At 33.5% G+C, this 23,110-nt stretch overlaps 1 protein-coding gene across 6 annotated transcripts in view; it reads right to left on the reverse strand.

Annotated features, from left to right (window-relative positions):
• Window positions 1-23,110, reverse strand: part of LOC144312683 (uncharacterized) — a 2,041,845-nt gene that overhangs the window by 1,457,071 nt on the left and 561,664 nt on the right. The window lies entirely within an intron of this gene.

The raw sequence follows: 23,110 nt of genomic DNA on the forward strand, positions 1-23,110 counted from the left end.
ACCAAGGAAATACAAACGATTTTTAAAAACTTATTATGAGCAGCTATACAGCAATAAATTAGGCAATCTCGAAGAAATGGACGCATTCCTGGAAAGCCACAAACTACCAAAACTGGAACAGGAAGAAATAGAAAACCTGAACAGGCCAATAACCAGGGAGGAAATTGAAGCAGTCATCAAAAAACTCCCAAGACACAAAAGTCCAGGGCCAGATGGCTTCCCAGGGGAATTCTATCAAATGTTTAAAGAAGAAACAATACCTATTCTACCAAAGTTGTTCCAAAAGATAGAAAGTGATAGAATACTTCCAAACTCGTTGTATGAGGCCAGCATCACCTTAATCCAAAACCAGACAAAGACCCCACCCAAAAGGAGAATTAGAGACCAATATCCGATGAACACAGATGCAAAAATTCTCAACAAGATACTAGCCAATAGGATCCAACAGTACATTAAGAAGATTATTCACCATGACCAAGTGGGATTTATCCCCGGGATGCAAGGCTGGTTCAACACTTGTAAAGCAATCAACGTGATAGATTATGTCAAAAAGAGAAAGAACAAGAACCATATGATCCTCTCATTAGATGCAGAGAAAGCATTTGACAAAATACAGCATCCATTCCCGATCAAAACCCTTTAGATGTAAGGTTAGAGGGAACATTCCTCAGCATCTTAAGGCCATCTATGAAAAGCCCACAGCAAATATCATTCTCAATGGGGAAACACTGCAAGCCTTTCCCCTAAGACCAGGAACAAGACAAGGATGTCCACTCTCACTACTGCTATTCAACATAGTACTAGAAGTCCTAGCCTCAGCAATCAGGCAACAAAAAGAAATAAAGGCTTTCAAACTGGCAAAGAAGAAGTCAAACTCTCCCTTTTTGCAGATGACATGATACTGTACATAGAAAACCCAAAAGACTCCACCTCAAGATTGCTAGAACTCATACAGCGATTTGGCAGTGTGGCAAGATACAAAATCAATGCCCAGAAATCAGTGGCATTTCTATACACTAACAATGAGACTGAAGAAAGGGAAATTAAGGAGTCAATCCCATTTACAATTGCACCAAAAAGCATAAGATACCTAGGAATAAACCTAACCAAAGATGTAAAGGATCTATACCCTTAAAACTACAGAACACTTCTGAAAGAAATTGAGGAAGACACAAAGAGATGGAAAAATATTCCATGCTCATGGATTGGAAGAATGAATATTGTGAAAATGTCAATGCTACCCAGGGCAATTTACACGTTTAATGCAATCCCTATCAAAATACCATGGACTTTCTTCAGAGAGTTGGAACAAATCATCTTAAGATTTGCGTGGAATCAGAAAAGACCCCAAATAGCCAGGGAATATTGAAAACGAAAACCAGAGCTGGGGGCATCACATTGTCGGATTTCAAGTTGTACTACAAAGCTGTGGTCATCAAGACAGCGTGGTACTGGCACAAAAACAGACACATAGATCAATAGAACAGAATAGAGAATCCAGAAGTGGACCCTCAACTTTATGGTCAACTAACATTTGACAAAGCAGGAAAGAGTATCCACTGGAAAATAGACATTCTCTTCAATAAATGGCGCTGAGAAAATTGAACAGCCATGTGCAGAAGAATGAAACTAGACCACCTCTTATGCCATACACAAAGGTAAACTCAGAATGGATGAAAGATCTAAATGTGAGGCAAGATTCCATCAAAATCCTAGAGGAGAACACAGGCAACACCCTTTTTGAACTCAGCCACAGTAACTTCTTGCAAGATACATCCACAAAGGCAAAAGAAACAAAAGCAAAAATGAATTATTGGGACTTCATCAAGATAAAACTTCTGCACAGCAAAAGAAACAGTCACCAAACCTAAAGACAAGCTACAGAATGGGAGAAGATATTTGCAAATGACCTATCAGAAAAAGGGGTAGTTTCCAAGATCTATAAAGAACTTATTAAACCCAACACCAAAGAAACAAACAATCCAATCATGAAATGGGCAAAAGACATGAACAGAAATTTCACAGAGGAAGACATAGACATGGCCAACATCACATGAGAAATTGCTCCACATCACTGGCCATCAGGGAAATACAAATCAAAACCACAATGTGATCCCACCTCACACCAGTGAGAATGATGAAAATTAACAAGACAGGAAACGAGAAATGTTGAAGATGATGTGGAGAAAGGGGAACCCTCTTGCACTGTTGGTGGGAATGTGAACTGGTGCAGCCGCTCTGGAAATCTGTGTAGAGGTTCCTCGGAGAATTAAAAATAGAACTGCCCTAGACCCCGCAATTGCACTGCTGGGGATTTACCGGAAAGATACAGATATAGATGCAGTGAATCGCTGGGACTCTTGCACCCCAATGTTTATAGCAGTAATATCCACAATAGCCAAACTGTGGAAGGAGCCTCGGTGTCCATCAAAAGATGAATTGAGGGATCCCTGGGTGGCACAGCGGTTTGGCGCCTGCCTTTGGCCCAGGGCGCAATCCTGGAGACCCGGGATGAATCCCACATCGGGCTCCCGGTGCATGGAGCCTGCTTCTCCCTCTGCCTGTGTCTCTGCCTCTCTCTCTCTCTCTCTCTCTCTCTGTGACTATCATAAGTAAATACAAAAAAAAAAAATTAAAAAAAAAAGATGAATTGATGAAGAAGATGTGGTGCTTTTATATATATCTATATATATATATATATATATATATATATGAAATATTACTTAGCCATTAGTAGAAATGACAAATACTCCCCGTTTGCTTCAACGTGGATGGAACTGGAGGATATTATGCTGAATGAAGTAAGTCAATCAGGGAAGGACAAACATTTATTTAGGGAATATAAAAACTAGTGAAAGGGAATAAAGGGGAAAGAAGAGAAAATGAGTGGGGAAATATCAGTGACAGTGACAGAACATGAGAGGCACCTGACTCTGGGAAACAAACAAGGGGTAGTGGTAAGGGAGGTTGGCCGGGGCAGGGGGGGAGGGTTGGGGTGTCTGAGTGATGGGCACTGAGGGGGCACTAGACGGGATGAGTACTGGGTGTTATGCTACATGTTGGCAAATCAAACTCCAATAAAAAATATACAAAAAAAAGAAAAAAGAAAGAAAGAGTCTCTTCAACAAATGGTGCTGGGAAAACTGGATAGCTACATGCAAAAGAAAGAAATTAGACCACTTTCTTACACCATACACAAAAAGAAATTCAAAATGGAATAAAGAACTAAATTTGAAATCTGAAACTATAAAAATCCTAAAAGATAATATAGGCAATAACTTTTTCAATATTGTCCATAGCAACATTTTTTTTTTTAGACATGTCTGAGCAAGGAAAACAAAAGCAAAAATAAAATATTGGGACTACATCAAAATAAAATGCTTCTGCACTGTGAAGGAAACAATCAATAAAATTAAAAGGCAACCTCCTAAATGGGAGGAGATACTTGCAAAGAAGATATCTGACAAAGGATTAATATTCAAAATATATAAAGAACTGATACAGCTCAATATCTAAAAAATTGAATAATCCAATTAAAAATGGGCAAAAGTCATGAACAGATATTTCTCCAAAGAAAACACACATATTGCCAACAAACACATGAAAAACTTTTCATTATCATTTACCATCAGGGAAATACAAATAATAACTATAATGAGATATCACCTTACACATGTAAGAATAGCAAAAATCAACAGCACAAGAAACAATAGATATTGACAAGGATGTAGAGAAAGAGCACTTTCTTGCACTGTTGGTATGAATGCAAGCTGGTGCAGCCCCTATGGAAAATACTAGGAAGTACCTCAAATAGTTAAAAATAGAACTACCCTATGATCCAGTAATTGTACTACCAGGTATCTTTCCAAAGAATTCAAAAACACTAATTCAAAGGATGCATGCACCCGAATGTTTATAATAAAATTATTTACAATAGCCAAACTATGGAAGCATCACAAATGTCCATCATTTGATGCATGAATAAAGAAAAAATATGGGATCCCTGGGTGGCGCAGCAGTTTGGCGCCTGCCTTTGGCCCAGGGCGCGATCCTGGAGACCCGGGATCGAATCCCACATCGGGCTCCCAGTGCATGGAGCCTGCTTCTCCCTCTGCCTATGTCTTTGCCCCTCTCTCTCTGTGACTATCATAAATAAATAATTTTTTTTTTAATAAATAAAATTTTTAAAAAAAGAAAAAAATATATAAAATATATATTATATATATATAATTATTATGTATGGGATATTACTCAGCTACTAAAAAGGATGAAATCTTGCCATTTGCAATGATATAGATGGAACTAGAGAGTATAGTCCTAAATTTAATGTCAGTCATAGAAAGACAAATACCATATGATTTCATTAATATGTGGAATTTGAGGGAAAAAAATGAGCGATGGGAAAAAGAGAGAGAGATGAATCAAGACCCAGATTCTTAATTATAGAGAATGACTTGGTAGTTACCAGAGGGGGTGAGGAGGTGGGGAAAGGATAGGCTAAATAAGTGATGGGGATTAAAATATGTAATTGTTGTGGTGAGCACTAAGTGATGTACAGAACTGTTTAATCATTGTAGTGTACAACTGAAACTACTATAACACTATATTTTAATTAACTGTAATTAAAATAAAAACTTAAAAAGCCAAAGGAAAGATAGAAAGAAAAGACAAAGTGAAACTGCATAATTTCTTTGAAATAATGATAATAAAATAAAACCTATCTCACCTATGGAATTAAGTTAAAGTGGAGACCCAATAACTTTTTTATGGGATTAATTCAGCTAAATAGGAAAAAAACAACCAAACAAACAAAAAGACAACAAAACTTTTTTTTTTTTTTTAAAGACAACAAAACTTAAAAAGGAAACTCATATAGTCTCCAAACAGATCAATTAGCTAAACCAAAAAAAGCAAGAGAAAATAATTGTATTAATAGCTAAAAGTAACATTACAAAAGGAAAGTATTGAAACTAACAAATAAATCAGAAACATAATTCTTTGAAACAAAAAACTACCAAACTACCAGATAATAGCCATCCTCATTTTTAAAAAGAAAGGAGGCAGAGATACAGAAGAAGGTAGAAGAGCTATTAAAGCACAGAAAATCTGGGATGCCTGAGAGGCTAATTTTGTTGCACATCTAAATCTTGGTTTTGGCCCGGGTTGTGATCCTGGGGTCATGGGATTGAGCCCAACACTGGGCTCCATGCTGTGTGAGGAGTCTGCTTGGGATTCTCTTCTTTTCTCTCTCTCTCTCTCTAACCCTTCCCCGTCTTGTGCTTTCTCTCTCTCTCTCTCTCTCTCTCTCTAATAAATCTCTAAGAAAAAAAAAAAAAGCACAAAAAATATTTTACAAACTCAATAATTATTGGGAGAAACTCTATGCAAATATATTTGAAAAACCTAAATATATATATATTTATATATATCAGATATATATATCTGATTCCATTTCAACAGAAAAATTCTAAACTATCCAGTTTCCATAAAAGAAAATGAGAATTTTCTATACATCTCTCAACACATAAGGAAACAGACCCAAAGTTCTTTACGTGGTTATTCTCGAAAACATAAATATCAGTTAATTAGTGGCAACTGACCCAATTCAGAGGACTAAACAAGAAACAAGCATTCCAAGTATTTCATATTAAGTCATGTAAAACACTTATTTCAAAACATTCAAAGTTATAACAAAAAAAAAGCACTATAGACAAATCTCCCTTATATATACTGAAAAAAAAATCTACAAAAAAAATACTTGGAAGTAAAATCCAATGAAATGTAATTAAATAATTCATTGTGACTCACTTAAGTGTTTGCTCATAATATAGAGGTAATTTAACACTAGGAAATATATTAATATAATTTACTAAATTAATAAAAAGAAGAAAATCATATCATTTTCTACATTGAATACAAAGAAAGCATTTGACAAGATACTTTCATGATTAAAATACTAAATGAAAAAAGAACAGATTTTAGGTCCAGGGTGGCATTAAAGGAAATTCCTGAACTCATCTCATCCCATAGACACACCAAATCTATAACTACACATAGATTGTTATCTTCTGAAAGAGATCTGAAAACTGGATGAACTGTTCTCCAGAACAAAGGATAAAAGGACTACTCGTGGTAGGTAAGAAAAGCATAATCATGACCTTGTATAAAACAAAACAAAACAAAACAAAACAAAACCACCCCTAGTGGGGACACACAAGGGAGGGATCTCACCAAACAGGTGCTTCTCCAGGAAGAGTGAGGGGTTGGTGCCCCACATTAGGCAACATGGCCCTTGAGATCTTCACTGAAGAGATAAGCCCTCAGAACTCATGTGTTGGAAATCCAATGTGGCTGATGTGTCAGGGTCCCAATGTGTTAAAAAGGAAACTTAGATTCTCATCTTGGGGGGTTCGTATGTAATCTTTCTCACCTTAAGACTCAGAAAAAAAAAAAAGAGCAGTTTGAAAAGCATCTAGACTATATATGAGAAAGATTTGTTTGCTTATCTGGGGGGCATCAAGTGGAGAGCTGGAGGACAAGTGAGATGCTCCCCAGGGACAGAGGCACTGGCAGGCACCAGTGATGAACTCTAAGTTTCCTGAGAGCAAAGGCAAGTGAACTCAGATGTGACACCCTCCCACCACATTGCTGGAGTGTGCAAGGGTGAACAGTTGTACTTGCTGAGGTCAAAGAGCATGGGGCAGTGGCAGTACTTGCCTACTCCCTGGCTGGGGCAGGTGAGCACAGAAGGTCATTGAGTTCTGCTCACAGCCTAAAGCTAACATTTGCCCACAGAAAAGGCACTCTCACTGCATTAGTGAAGCCCACTGGCACATGCATTCAGGACATTTTCCCACTGCCTTTCCAAAGTCAGTGAACATCCCCTGCCCCCCCCCCCCCCCCCCGCCACACACACTTTCAAACAGTCCTGTGAATGTGCTTAATCCACACAGAGGACACACTCTGATGGCCTGGCCTTGGTAGCTAACAGAACTGTTGTTCTAGAACTCCACGGGACTATAATGGTCAAAAGGATAATGCTAAAAAAAAAAAAAAAAACACCTCTTGGCAGGCCACCAATCCCAGGGCACTGCACAGACAGCATACTGAACACAATCTGGGTCTTCCTGTGCAAAAGGCCTATTTACTTAGCCTGGAGCTTCAGCCTGAGGGATAGGCTTCAGGTTTCCTAGACATCAAGAGGCTAAGGAGGCACCTGCAGGGAATGTAAGCAGGGAGACAATATCCCTGGCCTTACTACAGCTAGACAAGACTTCCCAGAAAGGAACTTATACATTCATTTGGTGCTCTGACTTTTGCAACTGTCACCCAGGAGACACCTCCAGATGTCCTGGTCTGTAAGCCAGCAGAGATTATGATTGCAGCCCCACAGGATGGTATATATTTGCATACTTTAAAAGCAGCTGCCTGAAAAGTCTGGTTTCCAATCAGCCTGCAACTAGGTGCTAAATGAGATTCCTCCCCTTGGATCACTGACAGGCCTTGGCAAACCCTAAACAATGGGGGCATATCAAGAATAAATCAAGCAGTTTAGACAATCACAAAGGCTCAAAAGACAATCAAGAGCTAGGGCGAGATTAAATGAAAAAGACTATTATAGACAAAGGCCACTCTTTCAGAACTGAGAGAGGCAGCTGTTTTGCCTAATATGTGGAAACAAACACATGAAGTCAAGTAAAATTAGGAAACATAGAAATATGTACCAAACAAAATAAAATGACAAAATCTCAGAAAAAGGCTTTAATGATACATGTAAATTATCTACCTAATAAAGAATTCAAAGTAATAAAGATGCTTACTGAACTCAAAAGAAGAGTGAATAAACAAAGTGAAACTTCAACAGAGAGACAGAAAGCATATGTAAAGTACCAAACAGAATACAGAGCTGAAGCATATAATCACTGAACTGAAAAATAAACTAAAGGGGGTTCAGTAACAGACTGGAAGAAGTAGAACAAACCAGTAAGCTGGAAGATAAAGAAATGGGACTCATCTAAACAGAGCACCTAACAGGAAAAAAAAATGAAGATAATTAAAGAACCTCAAGAACCTCAGAAGAATAACATTCACATTCTGAGGGCCTAGAATAAGAAGAGAAAGAAAAAGGTAGAAACATTATTTGAGGAAATAATGGCTCTTCCCATACCTAGGAAAGAAAACAGATATCCAGATCCAGGAAGTCCATAGAATTCCAAGATGAACCTAAAGAGAGTCACATCAAGACACATTACAATTAAAATGCCAAAAGTTACAAAGAATCTTAAAAGCATCAAGGGAAAAGCAACATGTTGTGTACAAGGAAACTCCTATAAGACTATAAGCAGACTCTTCAGCAGAAATGCTACAAATTGGAAAAGAGTAGCATGATATATCCAAAGTGATGAAAGGAAAAACTTTCAAACAACAATAATCTATCTGGCAAGATTACCTCTCAGGATTTAAGGAGAGATAAAGAGAAGTTGATAATACAATAATAATAAGGGATTTTCATACCCCATTTACATATGAGTAGGTCATCTGGATAGACAACCAATAAGGAAACACATGTTTTAAATGACACTTTAGACCAGATAGATATAGACAGTACCTTCCATCCAAAAGCAGCACAATATATTCTTCTCAAGTATAAATGGGACATTCTCCAGGATAGATCACACATTAGGCCACAAAACAAGCTCAATAAGTTCAAGACTGAGTTAACATCAAGAACCTTTTCAGACCACAATGGTATGAAACTAGAAATCATTACAAGAAGAAAACTGGATAAACTAAAAATATGTAGAAATTAAACCACCTTATTGACAACTACAGAAAATATCAAAGAAATAAAAAACATATACAGATAAATGAAATGAAATGAGCAATGTGATATACCAAAATCTATGAGATGCAGCAAAAGTGGTTCTAAGAGGAAAGTTCACAATACATGCCTACCTCAAGAAACTACCAAAAAATATCAAATAAACAATTTAACTTCTTATGAAAGGAACTAGAGAAAGGAAAAAATGAAGCCCAAAGTTAGTAAAAGGAAGGAAATAATAAAGATCAAAGAAAAGTAAATAAAACAGAGACTCAAAGACAGTAGAAAAGATCAACAAGCCAGAAAGTTATAATTGACACCAAAGAAATACAAAGGATATAAGAGAAAACAATGAATAATTATATGCCAACAAATTGGACAAATGAAGAGAAATGGATCAATTCCTAGAAATTTATATTTCAAGATTAAATCATGAAAAGATTAAAAATCTGAATAGAAAATTAAGGGCAAGGAGACTGAATTAGTAATCAAAAATCTCTGAAAAATGGGACTCCCTGGGTGGCTCAGCAGTTTAGTGCCTGCCTTTGGCCCAGGGCTTGATCCTGGAGACCCAGGCTTGAGTCCCTCGTTGGGCTCCCTGCATGGAGCCTGCTTCTCCCTCTGCTTGTGTCTCTGCCTCTCTCTCTCTCTCTCTTTCTGTGTCTCTCATGAATAAATAAATAAAATCTTAAAAAAAAAAATCTCTGAACAAACAAAACTCCAGGACCACACAGCTTCACTGGTAAATTCTATCAACCATTTAAAGATTGAATAGCTATCCTTCCTATCCTTCTTGGATTCTTCCAAAAAGTTGATGTGGAAGAAAAGCTTTCTTTCTTTTTTTTTTGTAAGATTTTATTTATTTATTCATGAGAGACACACACAAACACACACAGAGCCCAATGCAGGGAGCCCAATATGGGACTTGATCCCAGGTCTCCAGGATCAGGCCCTGGCCTGAAGGCAGTGCTAAACCGCTGAGTCACCTGGCTGCCTGGAAGAAAAGCTTTCAAACTCATTTTAGGAGGCCAATAATAACAAAACAAAAAAAGGATCCCACAAAAAAAAAGAAAATTGTAGGTCAATATTCTTGATGAACATAGAAATAAAAATACTCAACAAATATTAAAAAACTGAATTCAACAATATATTAAAAGGATCATACACCATGACCAAGTGGGGATTTATTCCAGAAATGTAAGGATGGCCCAACATCTGCAAATCAATAAACATGATGTACAAAATTAACAAAATGTAAGATAAAAATCATATAACCATCTCAATAGATGGAGAAAAAGCCTTTATAAAATTCAACACCCATTTATGATAAAATTCAACAAAGTATCTACAGAAAAAAAAAAAGAACTTAAAATGATAAAGGCCATATAAGACAAACTCACTGCTAATATTATACTCAATGGTGAACAGCTGCAAGTTTTTCCTCCAAAATCAGAAACAAGATAAGGATGCCTACTTTCACCAGTTTTATTCAATACAGCATTGGAAGTCCAACCCACAGCAATTTGGCAAGAAAAAGAATAAAAGGCATTCAAACTGGAAAAGAAGAAGTAGAACTGTCACTATTTGTAGATAAAATGACACTATGTGGAAACCCCAAGCATTTCTCCAAAAGACTGTTGAAATTAATAAATGAATTCACTAAAGTTGCAGAATACAAAAATAATGTAGAAAATCTATTGCAGTTGTAGGCAGCAATATGTAACCAGCAGAAAGGGAAATTAAGACAACATCCCACTTACAATCATACAAAAAAAAATAATAAATACCTAGGAATCAATTTAATCAAGGATGCTGAAAGACCTGTGCATGCAAAACTATTAGACACTGATTAAAGAAATTGAGGAAGACAGAAATAAATGGAAATATACTCCATAGTCATGGATCAGAGAAATTAATGCTGTTAAAATATCCATACTACCCAAAGCAATCCATAGATTCAATGCAATCCCTATCAAAATTCCAATGGCATTTTTCACAGAACTAGGACAATCCAACCTAAAATTTATATGGAGCCACAAAAACCTCACATACCCAAAACAATCTTGAGAAAGAACACAGCCAGAGATGTCACTCCCTCATTTAAAACTATACTACAACTCCCTCATTTCAAACTATACTACAAAGCTATAGTAATTGATACAATAGAGCAGTGGCATAAAAACAAACACGTAGATGAATGGAATAGAATAAGGAAACCAGAAATAAACCCATACATACATGGTCACTTGATTTAGGTCAAAGGAAGCAAGAATGGGGTCAAGACAATGGGGAAAGAACAGTCTTTTCAATAAATGGTGCTGGGAAAACTGGACTGCAATACAAAAAAAGAATGAAACTGGACCACTTTGTTATATCATATACAACAATTAACTCAAAATGGATTAAAGACTTAAATATAAGAGTTGAAACCATAAATATCTAGAAGAAATCCTAGGCAGCAATTTCCTTGATATTAGTCTTAATGATTTTTTTTAAATCTGATTCCACATGCAAGGAAAACAAAAGCTAAAATAAACAAATGGAACTACATCAACCTAATAAGTTTCCGTACAACAAAGAAATCCAACCACAAAACAAAAAGGCAACTTACTGAATGGAAGAAGATACTTTCAGATCAGATATCTAATAAGGGAATAACATCCAAAATATGTAAAGAATTCATACAGCTCAATAACAATTACAAAAATCTCTTTAAAAAATAAATGACAAAAGTAAATAGAGGATTTGAATGGACATTTTTCTAAAGAAGACACACAGGAGGAGAAAAGACACATGAAGAGATGCTCAACATCACTAATCATCAATGAAATTCAAATTAAATAATGATGAGATATCACCCTACACCTGTCAGAATAATCATTATCATAAAGGCAGGAAATAAAAAGTGTTTGTGAGGATGTGGAGAAAGGGAAACTTCATACACTATTGATAGGAATATAAATTGGTGCAGTCACTTTGGAAAACAGTATGGAGCTTCCCCAAAAAATTAAAAATAGAACTACTATGTGACCCAGCAATTCCATTCTGGGTATCTATACAAAAAATAAAAACACTAATTTGAAAAGATGCATGCATCCCTATGTTTACTCCAGATTATTTATAATAGCCAAGATATGTAATCAATCAAATATTCATCAAGATGGATGAATGGATAAAGTGTGTCCATCAATGGAATATATATACTACTCAGCCATAAAAAAAAATGAAATACTGTTATTTGTGACAACATGGAGGGACTTTGGGGGTATTATATTAAGTAAAATTAGTCAAACAAAGAAAGACAAAAAGTGTATGATTTCTTTTATATGTAAAATTTAAAAAATGAAACAAAATAAAATCTAGACTTTGTAAGTACAGAATAGAGATGATAATTGCCAGAGGGGAGGGATAGGGTGGCAAAAAGAGTGAAGGGGATTAAGAAGAACAAATTTCTAGTTATAAAATAAATAAGTCATGGGAGTGTAGGGTATAATTTGGGAATACAGTTATTATTATTGCATTAGCTTCGTAAGGTGATAAATCATAACCATTTTGAAATGTCTACAAATGTCAAATAAGTATGTTGTATACCTGAAACTAATACATGTTTATTATACCGCAATTTAAAAAAAAAAAACTTAGAAAAAGAGAAATAAGTGAATACTTTATTCACATAATAAAATTTGTGTATCTCAGTTCCAAAGCAAGTATTTTATTTGTGGAACAATATTAAAGGTATCCAGTAAAGTCATGCACAAGACTTGAGTGTACCCACTATCTTCACCACTATTACACATTGTTTTGGAAGTATTAGCCAAAGTATCTATTTGCAGATTACTGGACCATGTACGTGGAAAGCCCATAGATAACAATAAAAGATAATTTTAAAATTTGGTAAAATAGCAGGGTATAAAACTTAATGACATCAATTACCTTCAAATGTAAGATAAATAATAAAATAATTAAAAAGGCACATTTCAATTAAAAAAAGAATACAAAGTCATAAACCCTAATAAGAAGCTTCCAAAACTCTCCTGAAAGTCATAAAAGGTATATTTAAACACCAAGAATGATATACCTAGATCCTGGAAAAGAGGACCTGATAGTACAAAAATGTCAATTTCCTTAGCTTAATTTATAACTTCAGTATGATCCAGTAATAATAGTGTATGTTAAAAAAAATACCGTATGTTTTTTCCAGGTTTTAACAAGTTGATTATAAATCTCAAATGAAAAAAATAAACCAACAGAATATTTAGTAAACTCCTGAAAAAGAAGAATACAGTGTGGGTGTATGTGTGTACATTTGTGTGTGTGTGTTGTAGGGGGTAATCATAACAGCATTCAATCATATTTACTTTAAAGCTACTATAATTAAGTAATTTTGGGGATTGGTACTTGAATACGATAGCAGTCCAATGGAATAGAAAATGAAATCCAGACACAGACTCAATGCATATGTAAATGCATCATTATAACAGACATCAAAACAATGGACCCATTATGCTATTGAATGTGTTTTTTGCTTTAATTCATTGAAATATACATGACTGCATTTGATTTGTTCCATGGTAACATTTTTCTGGTTAGCATTCTTTATAGTTAATGTTTATCTTTTTTCTTTCATTTCCCTCCCTCCCCTCTTTCCTTTTTCTTTTCTTCCCTGTCTCTGTCTCTCTTTCTCCATCTTTTACACACACATACACACATCCTCCCTATCTCTTTTTTTTCTATATTTGTATAGAATTCATGATTCATTTTGATTACTCTTGTTTTACATGTGAGAATGAGTTATGTTCATGCTTCAGGCAAGTCTAAAGTTTTATTACTGGTGACGAGTGTGAGCTGTCTTCTCACATGTCTGTTCACTAAGTTTCTTTCTTAACTTCCACCACCAAAAGAGTTTATTATCAGCAAGTCTTAGCTTTTTGATTCCTTGTTCAGTACCCTACCTCCTGTGTTTGTGCTTAGAACCAACCAAAGCAAATCCAGTTAAACTCCTACATCACCCTGAGGACCCCACTGTCATTGTTGCAAATAAGAAACATGGGTTCTATACTGCAGGGTCTGTCAGGATTTAAATTTCTATTTGTGTGGCTTTTTATGATAATTGTAGTCAAGAGTTTCCTTTCACTATAATGTATCAAAAACATTATCATCAGTGTTGACCGTGATTGCTTTGGAAGACTCAACCTCTGTTTTCTGTTTTATGTTTTCAGATATTTCTTAATCTCTTTTCAAAGATGAATTTGGTATTAGTTTCTACTTATTCTTTTCTATTTTTCATGATTTCTAGATAGTGAGGGGGAGAATGTTGTATTTACAATTTTAAAATAGAGATTCCTGCTCCAAAAAGTTAAAAGCATATATGATATTTTTGATATATTATGATAATTTTAATCTCAAGTTGAAAATGAAATTCTTCTCAAGTCTGAGATTCAGAAGATGAAGGTAGGGCCATTTTACTATTTTCAAATGTGGCAATAAAGTTGTCCAGAAGTACAAAAGGAGTCTTGAAAATAAAGCCTACTAAAAACCTGGTTCTAATAACCTTAAAAATGTACACCATAACACTTCAGTAGTTTCACAGGTGGAAAAATGTGAAGTGTTTCCACTATTTACTGTAAGCCAATTTTTTTTCTGCATCAAGCCATATGGTTTGGGAAACTGGGAGTTCCAAGAGAATCTAGAGTAAAATTTAACAGTCCTATTAAAAACAGAGTAAATTGAGGAGTTTATAAGCCATGCTAAAAAATAAATGATTTTTTCTCTTCCCTTTTAAAAAATACTATCATACTAATATTTTAAAACAGTGTGCACAGTTTTTTTTGCCATTTTCTGATAAATTGCTACATTGATCTACAGAAAATTTTGTTGAAAGGTTTGAACTCTATTATTGGTAATTTCTCTTCTTATGTAAGAAATGAGAAGCACTTGATATTAAGTATAGTTATTTTTAAATATCAATTCTAATTTTTGAGGTTTCAAAATTACTACTCAACTATCCTATCAAAATAAACACTGCTGGGGAATCATTTGGAAAAGAATATAGGGAAATTTGGTCAAAAATAACACACCAACTAACTAAAGACTATTTGGGGAAATTCTTTTGATATCTACAGAACAACTTAACATAAAGGACAAAATGCTTTATTTTATGCCTTTTCTTACTGTTTTAACTTGTCATATACACTCTCAGCCATCAAAAGAAAGTTTACTTAAATCATTATTTTAAAATTTGAAGCTTGAGTTAAATATACTCTGCTTTCAATTTTGTTTAATGCTTTTGGATTATAGCTCAAGTGAAGTATTTAAAATAATATGTTATTTAAAAACCCTTGAATACATTCATAAAAATTAATTTAAAAACTAACATATCTAAAATCATAAAAATAATTCTAATAATCAAGGAAAAAGTGACTTGCCCACATATTCAATGTGAAAATATAAAGAAACTTAATTCCTCATTGTCTATTACAGAATTCCTTAAGTTGACATGTCAAATTTATACGAAATTGATTAGTTTGGAAACAATCTCTCTTGTAATTACTATAGGTCAAGAAAAGTTTCTTTATAAATAATTTATCAGAAACTACTCTATAAAACCTAGGAAAATGTCAAGCCAGGTGCAATCTTTTTAAACTAATCCTGTATAAATCAATTAACGTGCTTTATTTTGACACCTAATGTCAGTATTTACCAAACGTAGATAGACAAGTCCATCCCTACAGCATGCATTTGCAAATAAGTTTACTCATTAATGTTTAATTAAGACAGAGGAAAACTGTCCTTGATATTTTGCTGCAATTAGTGCTCTCTATACCCCACTGACTTCTCATGATGAATTACTTTTCAAATGAAAAGTGAAGTGATTAAAACTGGAGACACTCCATCTACTATGCATTGCCCATACCACATTTTAAAGAGGAAAACCAAATAATGCTATGCATAGTGAAAACACAAGTGAAATTATGTTATTGCCAATTTCAACTGTGAGACTTCTTTTTGATTATGACTCCAAAGTGATATAATATCTCAATTTATTCCCATTAAATCAATTAAAGTCACAATAGCAGAGATTTGGAAGTTTTCATTCAAACCCCTCAATCTAAAATATTTCATAAACATTAAGTGTATTGTGAGGGTCACACAATTTTCCAAACAATGTTCTCATCATTTCACCTACAGTTTTAACATTTTACTCTTTTGAAAGACTCCATAATCCATCTTGTATAATATACTAATTTTACCAAACAACCAATCCAATCTAACACTTCACAATAATGACAATAACAAAAACTTTAAGTCTGGAAAAATCAGTTGACTTATGCAATGTTAGACAACTAACAGATGATAGACCTATAACTGTAATATAGTTGGTCTACCTTATAACCTTTCCCCTCACTCCCTACTCAACTTTTCACTGTGTCCATTTTAGAAGGAAGAGCAAATATAGTATAAAAAGATATTCATGAACTCTTTGATCATTATATGCAGATATCATCCAGATTGGAGCATTCTTTTTTGGGTGTGTTTTGTTTTGCTTGTTTGTTTATATAAAAATACTCATAGTAGCTTTATTAATAATAGTCAAAAACTGTAAATAGCCCAAGTATCCATCAACAAGTAAATACATGAAAAAGTGATAGAGTACTACACTTAGCAATAAAAATAAATAGTTGAGTGGACCACTTTGAGAAGGGCATGCATTCTTCACTTCTATAGTGTCCACTACTCCCTATTACACTTCCACATTGCAATTTTGAATCTTTTGCCACTTAATTTTGAGCTTGCTCTGTGGCTTCTTTAATATTTCTGCTTTTAGTGATTTACTTTACCTTCCTGGTCCCTGATGGCTTTTGCATTTGCAACTACTGACATAATTACTGAAGTAGTAAAACTAGTAAATGAGAAATGGCAATAAAATTCATCCAAACCAACAAAGACACACACACACACACACACACACACACACATTTTGAAATTATATAGCATGGATCTATTTACAATTGAATTAAATGCTTATTTTTGGTATAAACTATAGAACTACTGGATGGCCATAATCTCCATAATATGCAAGCCTAATTTGAATATATGTTAATTCTTCAAAATCATGAAACTAGTAAGAAAGGATGCATTATCTTTGCAGGAAATTTGAGGAAAAAGTCCATGATGCCAGGCAATGAGTAAAAGTTATGAAAAAGTAACTTTTAATAATCTGTTTTCAATGGTATACTGATGTGGATCAGATTAAAACCATGGGCCAGGATACATCATTGATAAGGATATGGTGAGGAAAGAAGAGCTGAACTCTTGAAATAGATCAGAGGCACTGTCAAGCAAAATGGAGGTGTGGTGTTAGGCCAATCTGGTTGGAGCAGAAAAACCAGGTTACACTGAAATTAGTAGAATAATTCAAGTGAAGATTTGGGAAATTTAGCATCAGTTATTTGTAACTTATTTGCTTAATCTAAAATATGAGCTTGTGTGTTATGATTACTGAATATGAATGGGAAACTATTGTTTTTTATTCTCACAAAAAATGCTGTCATATTTGAAAAACAGTTTCTTATACCCTCTTTCATATACCACATTTCTCCCTCTCAGCCAGGGAGAAAAAGTACTTAAGCTCTGACAATGGCTGTTGTTAGGTCTAAACTACAACGTGATCTTAAATAACTAAGATAGGATAAACTTATGGAAAATTCAGAAACACAACTGAGGAAATATGAGATCTTAATACTGGTCCTACTATTAGGTGCTGGTTATAATAACAATTTAAAGACCTTGAGCTATCAAGTAGGCTTACTGATGGAGGACTCTTATCAGAGCCCCTGCTGTTAGTTCTGACAGATTTACCACACATGGCTGCACATGGCTACACTTGTACCCACTCAAGTGTGTAAGAACTGTCTAGTGCTGAGCCATTGAGAATTTGCCTCAGTAATGTTTTAATTGCAGCGTCACCTCAAACCAAAGAAATTAAGGCTGATAGAAAAGTTGTCCACATCATTATTGCTGCTTTCTCTAATGCAAAAAAAATCATCTTATTTGAAAGTATATTTTTGACACTCTCTCATTACGTGTGAAAATGTTGAGAACACCCTGTGGATAGTTGAGGCTCATTTATAGACAAGATTATTCCTTTTCACATAAAGGAACTAAACATCCATACATTTTGTTAAAGACTGGATAACACCCAAGAGAGAAAATATTCATATGCATTTTCCATACACCTGAGAAACCAAAACAGAAATTTTGGCAGGGAGTCTCAGCTCAATTCAAGACACAAAATTTTACAACGATATCATGCAACCCCTCCTTTTAAAGTTAGATTATTGGAATAATAACATTTTAGGCTTTTAGCATCCTTCATCATTCAATTTATTATTGAGAAAAGAATGATCTGCCAAAAAAAATAGACTTTCAATTTAAGAGATCAATTTTGAATCTGAACTCCTCCACTTATTAACTAGATATTTCATACTTCTGAACAGCTAGAAAAATGATGCCTACTTTCAGATACTTTGTGAAGACTAATTAAAATAATGTGTATAGAACACATAGCACTCAAGTATGTATAGTCAAAGTATAGTACATAATCCAAAAATACTATTATATATAAATGTATTATCTACAAATTATGTAAAAATGTAAAATTTATAATTTGGTCATTTAAATATTTTAAACATACAGGTTTATGTGCATGTTTATATGTAAATATATAAATATATATTTTAAATTAGCTGCTTTACTGGAAATCAAATGGGCAAAAGTATTGTTTATAATCTGGTAATTATCACAGGTATACATATATATATGTGTGTATATATATATGTGTGTATTATATACATAATACACATATTATACATTATATCATTATATATAATATGATTACAATGTCATATAATATGACACATATAATTTATAATTTTGCTCCAAAATAAGATTTAACCTACAGCTAAAATGACATCTGAAGCCAATAATTAATCTAGCACTAAAAGAGGCAGAAGAGAATCACTAGGAAGTGGAAATAAACATGACTTTTGAAACTATCTGGAAAGTTGGTTATAGCTTAGAATTATCTATAGAGTTAATCACCTTCTGATTCAGGTATCTTTGTTGGTGTTTTTAACTGCAGGATTTTAATGGACACTTTCTTCTTAATCAGAGGTTACAAAGTCCTCTAACTTAATATCAGTTTCAACTTCCTGTAAGATGATCATTTTTAGAAGGATCCATTAGTACACAACAAAGTGAGCTTTCATATGCCATATGACTACATACTGTCATAATATATCAAATGTACCCACCAACTTGAGTAAAAACTCATTCATGTGATTGCATAAATGTGGAAAATAAATTTTAAAAATAGATAGAAATATTTTTTCTTGTTAAATAAATTTAGAAATAATTTGAAAGTCTTGGACTTACTTGGAAGTAAATCTTGGCTCTATTCAAAAAAGTGGGAATGACTATATAAGAACAATCATCTATTCCACATATCTAGTCAGTATTTTAGTTAACTACTACCTTACCGCCATGGAATTGCCTGGTTTCAATTCAATACTTTATTGTGATATAATAAGAAAATATGAAGTAATATAAAATTGTCCTCCAAATGTCATTCTTTTTTCCTATTGCAATGTTTAGCATGTCTTACTATAATTAATCCAATTTCTCTTTTTATGATAGTTGATAAAAAGCTTTGAGCAAAGATTATGAACCATCTTTAGAATACTGAAGAGGCTTACGGTTAATATTTCAGTATTAGCTTTATTCTTGGCTTCATTTTTAAATTTATATTTATTTTTATTTTTCAAGCCTACCTTTGCTATATTGCATTTTGTTGTACTTTATGTCCTTGTAATTAGTAATAAACCCTTTCTAAAATAAGGTTGATGATAAAGTAATAAATGACTTCATATACTGTATGATAGATCCTTTGATAATATGTCTTCAATTTGTCTTTTTAGCATTGTCTCCCACTATTCTTCTGATGCATTATTTCTCTGTTCACACTGACTTTTTAAAACCACTTTATTGAAGAATGATTGACATATAAAACTTCTATATATGTAAATACAACTTTATGAATATGGAGATAAGTATACACTCATGAAGTCATCACCACAATCTATACCATAAAAACAGCCACCACCTCCAAACATTTTTCCCTGTCCTCCTTATGTATTTTATTATTATTATTATTATTATTATTATTATTATTATTATTATTTTGGTAATAAAACACATAACATAAAAAATATTTTCTTAGAGTTCTCTGGACATGCTGTTTGACAATGCTAAATATCACCTTACAACACCTTTCCATAGTCCTATGAATAATATGTATAAGATTGAACTCAAAAGTTATTCTTTCATGACTCTTGGAATGAATTAATCAAAATATGCAGCCAGGACAGTGTCTGTGAAAGTGAAGGATATACTCATTTACTTTGCCTTTTCTTTGATTTAATCTCACTTAAATTCGGAATTTATAAGATATTAAAATTTCAATATAGGATAAAGTAAATGTTATATTTCAAAGAAACTTGATTAGATTTTTTAATGCAGTAATATATTAGAGGATGAAAATCTAAGAAACGACTCCAAGTTCTAAGATGTATGTTCTCTTCACTAGTGCATAGTAATTTTATTACTACTATGCATTTTTAACAAATTTTTATTCTCAGATGTGTCGTGATTACTTTAACAAATTACACTAACCTAAAAGGCCAATTCAAATTTTAAATTATTCTGGAACAGTGTTTTACTAGATATTACCTGAAGGTAGGGAACCCTAAAGACTTTTCCTAGGCAGAGATTTGTAGTATATGTGGATTGGCTAAACTGACTTACTAAAACACTATTTGGGTAACCAATTTAAATAAGAGTAAGCTCCTCAGGGAGACTAAAGGGAAAAGCAATATGGGGTAAGTTAACCTCCTGAGTTTTTCAGGTTCTAGTCTACACGACAGATGTACTTAATATCCTGGAGCTCTCCTAGTGTATGCTTCTAATCGAAGTTGGCTTTGTTCTGTACTACTTTCAAAAGTAAAAGAAGAAAACTGGAACCCAAGTGCTCTATTGAGAGGAAGGTATTTCATATATGAGTTTCGACTTGCTTATGTGGTTTGTTTGCTTTATTTATTTATTTATGGTCAGGATCACAAGTATAAGGTATTGGCCCTTTGAAGAATGAATGCTGCTGTCATCCTCCATTTCCTATGAGATGTCACAGCTGTGACAAGGAAGGGTTTATAATGGCACAGTTCGGTGCCTTCATAATTTATTCTCTCTGATTTTATGCTCTTTTAGTCTCCTGCTCAACCATCCACTAACAAGTGGTGATATTAGCCAATAAATCAAAGACGTCTGCTTGTCACTGCCAGATGCTTGGCCACATCGCAGCCGATTATGAGACGTACAAAAGGACAATTTCATGTAGGGAGCTCAGCAGAGGTGTTCCACTGATATTCTGTTTGATAGGAAACCAGCGTGAGGTGAATGTAGTAAAATTCAATAACTTTTGTGCCTTATAGCAATGAAGAACTAAGTTGAAATAAAACTGGGAAGTAAATTAGGACCTCAGCTTTATTACTATTCCTTTTATGATCCTAAATCTCTTCCTTTATCACCTCGATGCAGGTTAGAGAAAGAAGAAATATTTTAATGTACTCAGTTTATTTTGCTGGGTCTAAGAATTTATCTTCTTTTTCCAAAAGCATCAAATAAAGCATTTACACTTATCTATTAAAATGTCTTTTAAAACATTTTAAAGAAATATAATGATAGCATAATAATATTTATTTGAATGCTAGATAATATACAAGAATATCATCTTATTTTCTCTTTACTATTAAAAACTGCTGCCAACTAATTAAAATCATCCACTAGGTATTAATTTCTTGTATTTTCCTTTATTTGTCTCATTATTCAAATTACTGACCCACCACAAAATACCTGTAACTTTTCTGTGGTGTAAATAAAAGTAACAACAGCAGACTGAATTTATAGATTTCAAATGACTATGCAAGGTATTTTATGAAATGTTCCTCAACAAAACATTGACTTAAAAAAAAAAGACAGGAAAAAATTTATATTTTTCCTTTAAATGAAAGGAGATAGAATAAGTTTTCTTTTACTAAAGAAATTACTAAGTTTTTTCTCTCCTAAGAAGTTTATTATATTTATATGTTGAATACATGACTAGATTGTTGACTTAGCACTTTTGCTATGTTGAGAATTTGTTACAGAGCAATCAAATAGGTCTCATGTTATAAATCGAACTTTATGTTAAGGTACAAAAAAGCATAAATAATTAAGCTTAGTTTTTAATTAGTATGGCTGTGTTTTATCTTATGACAATCTTACTTTTTCTTGTCTTCCTTTAACTTTAAAGGATCTAAAGGTGCCCTGCAGTGCCTCAATTTCAGTTACCAACTCTCAGAGGTTAAAAGAACATTTATTTCTTTAGTTTTTCCTCAGATTTCCTTATGTTATAGATGTTTCTAATTATTTTTTCAGTGACACCTGGGTAGCTCAGTGGTTGAGTGTCTGCCTTCAGCTCAGTGTGTGATCCTGGGGTCCTGGGATCAAGTCCTGCATTGTACTCCTGTGGGAAGCCTGCTCCTCTCTCTGCCTTTGTCTCTGCCTCTCTGTGCATCTCTCATTAATAAATAAATTAAAACATTAAACATAATAATTAATATTTTCAAATACTAATGTCTTCTAAATATCCTCAGGATAATAGCTTACACTTTCCAAAGAGTAAGATATAAGAACTTTTTAAAGTAAAATGTTTATATATATATATATATATATATATATATATATATATATATAATAACAGGTATTTCACAATTCCCCTCAACCTACTAATACTTTATTGATGTTGTGGTTGTTCTGTTATTGCTGTTGTTTTGTTGTTACTTATGCTATGACTTCTACATTGATATTTCATATGATGGTTTTATTTTTCTACAGCCTAATAGGAATTCAAAGGTACTATCTATTTAGAAACCTTCAGACAGAGAAGAAAATTCACTTAGAAGTATATGATTGCAGTCCTTCTTTATTTCTTTGAGATACAGAATTATTGATTATTATTAAGTATTTAAGTACCAGTTTACATTCTGTGAAGTTTTCATAGCTATGGTTTTATGTCTCACATTTCCATGAAACATTAGAGTAAATTTCCAGTTATACTAAGCACAAGAAAGCAAGGAAGCACACTACAAATATACTGAATAAGAAAAAAAAAAAAAGAACATAGAAACCTCAGAA

This window comes from Canis aureus, chromosome 4 (assembly GCF_053574225.1).
Source record: "Canis aureus isolate CA01 chromosome 4, VMU_Caureus_v.1.0, whole genome shotgun sequence".
NCBI classification, from domain to species: Eukaryota; Metazoa; Chordata; class Mammalia; order Carnivora; family Canidae; genus Canis; species Canis aureus.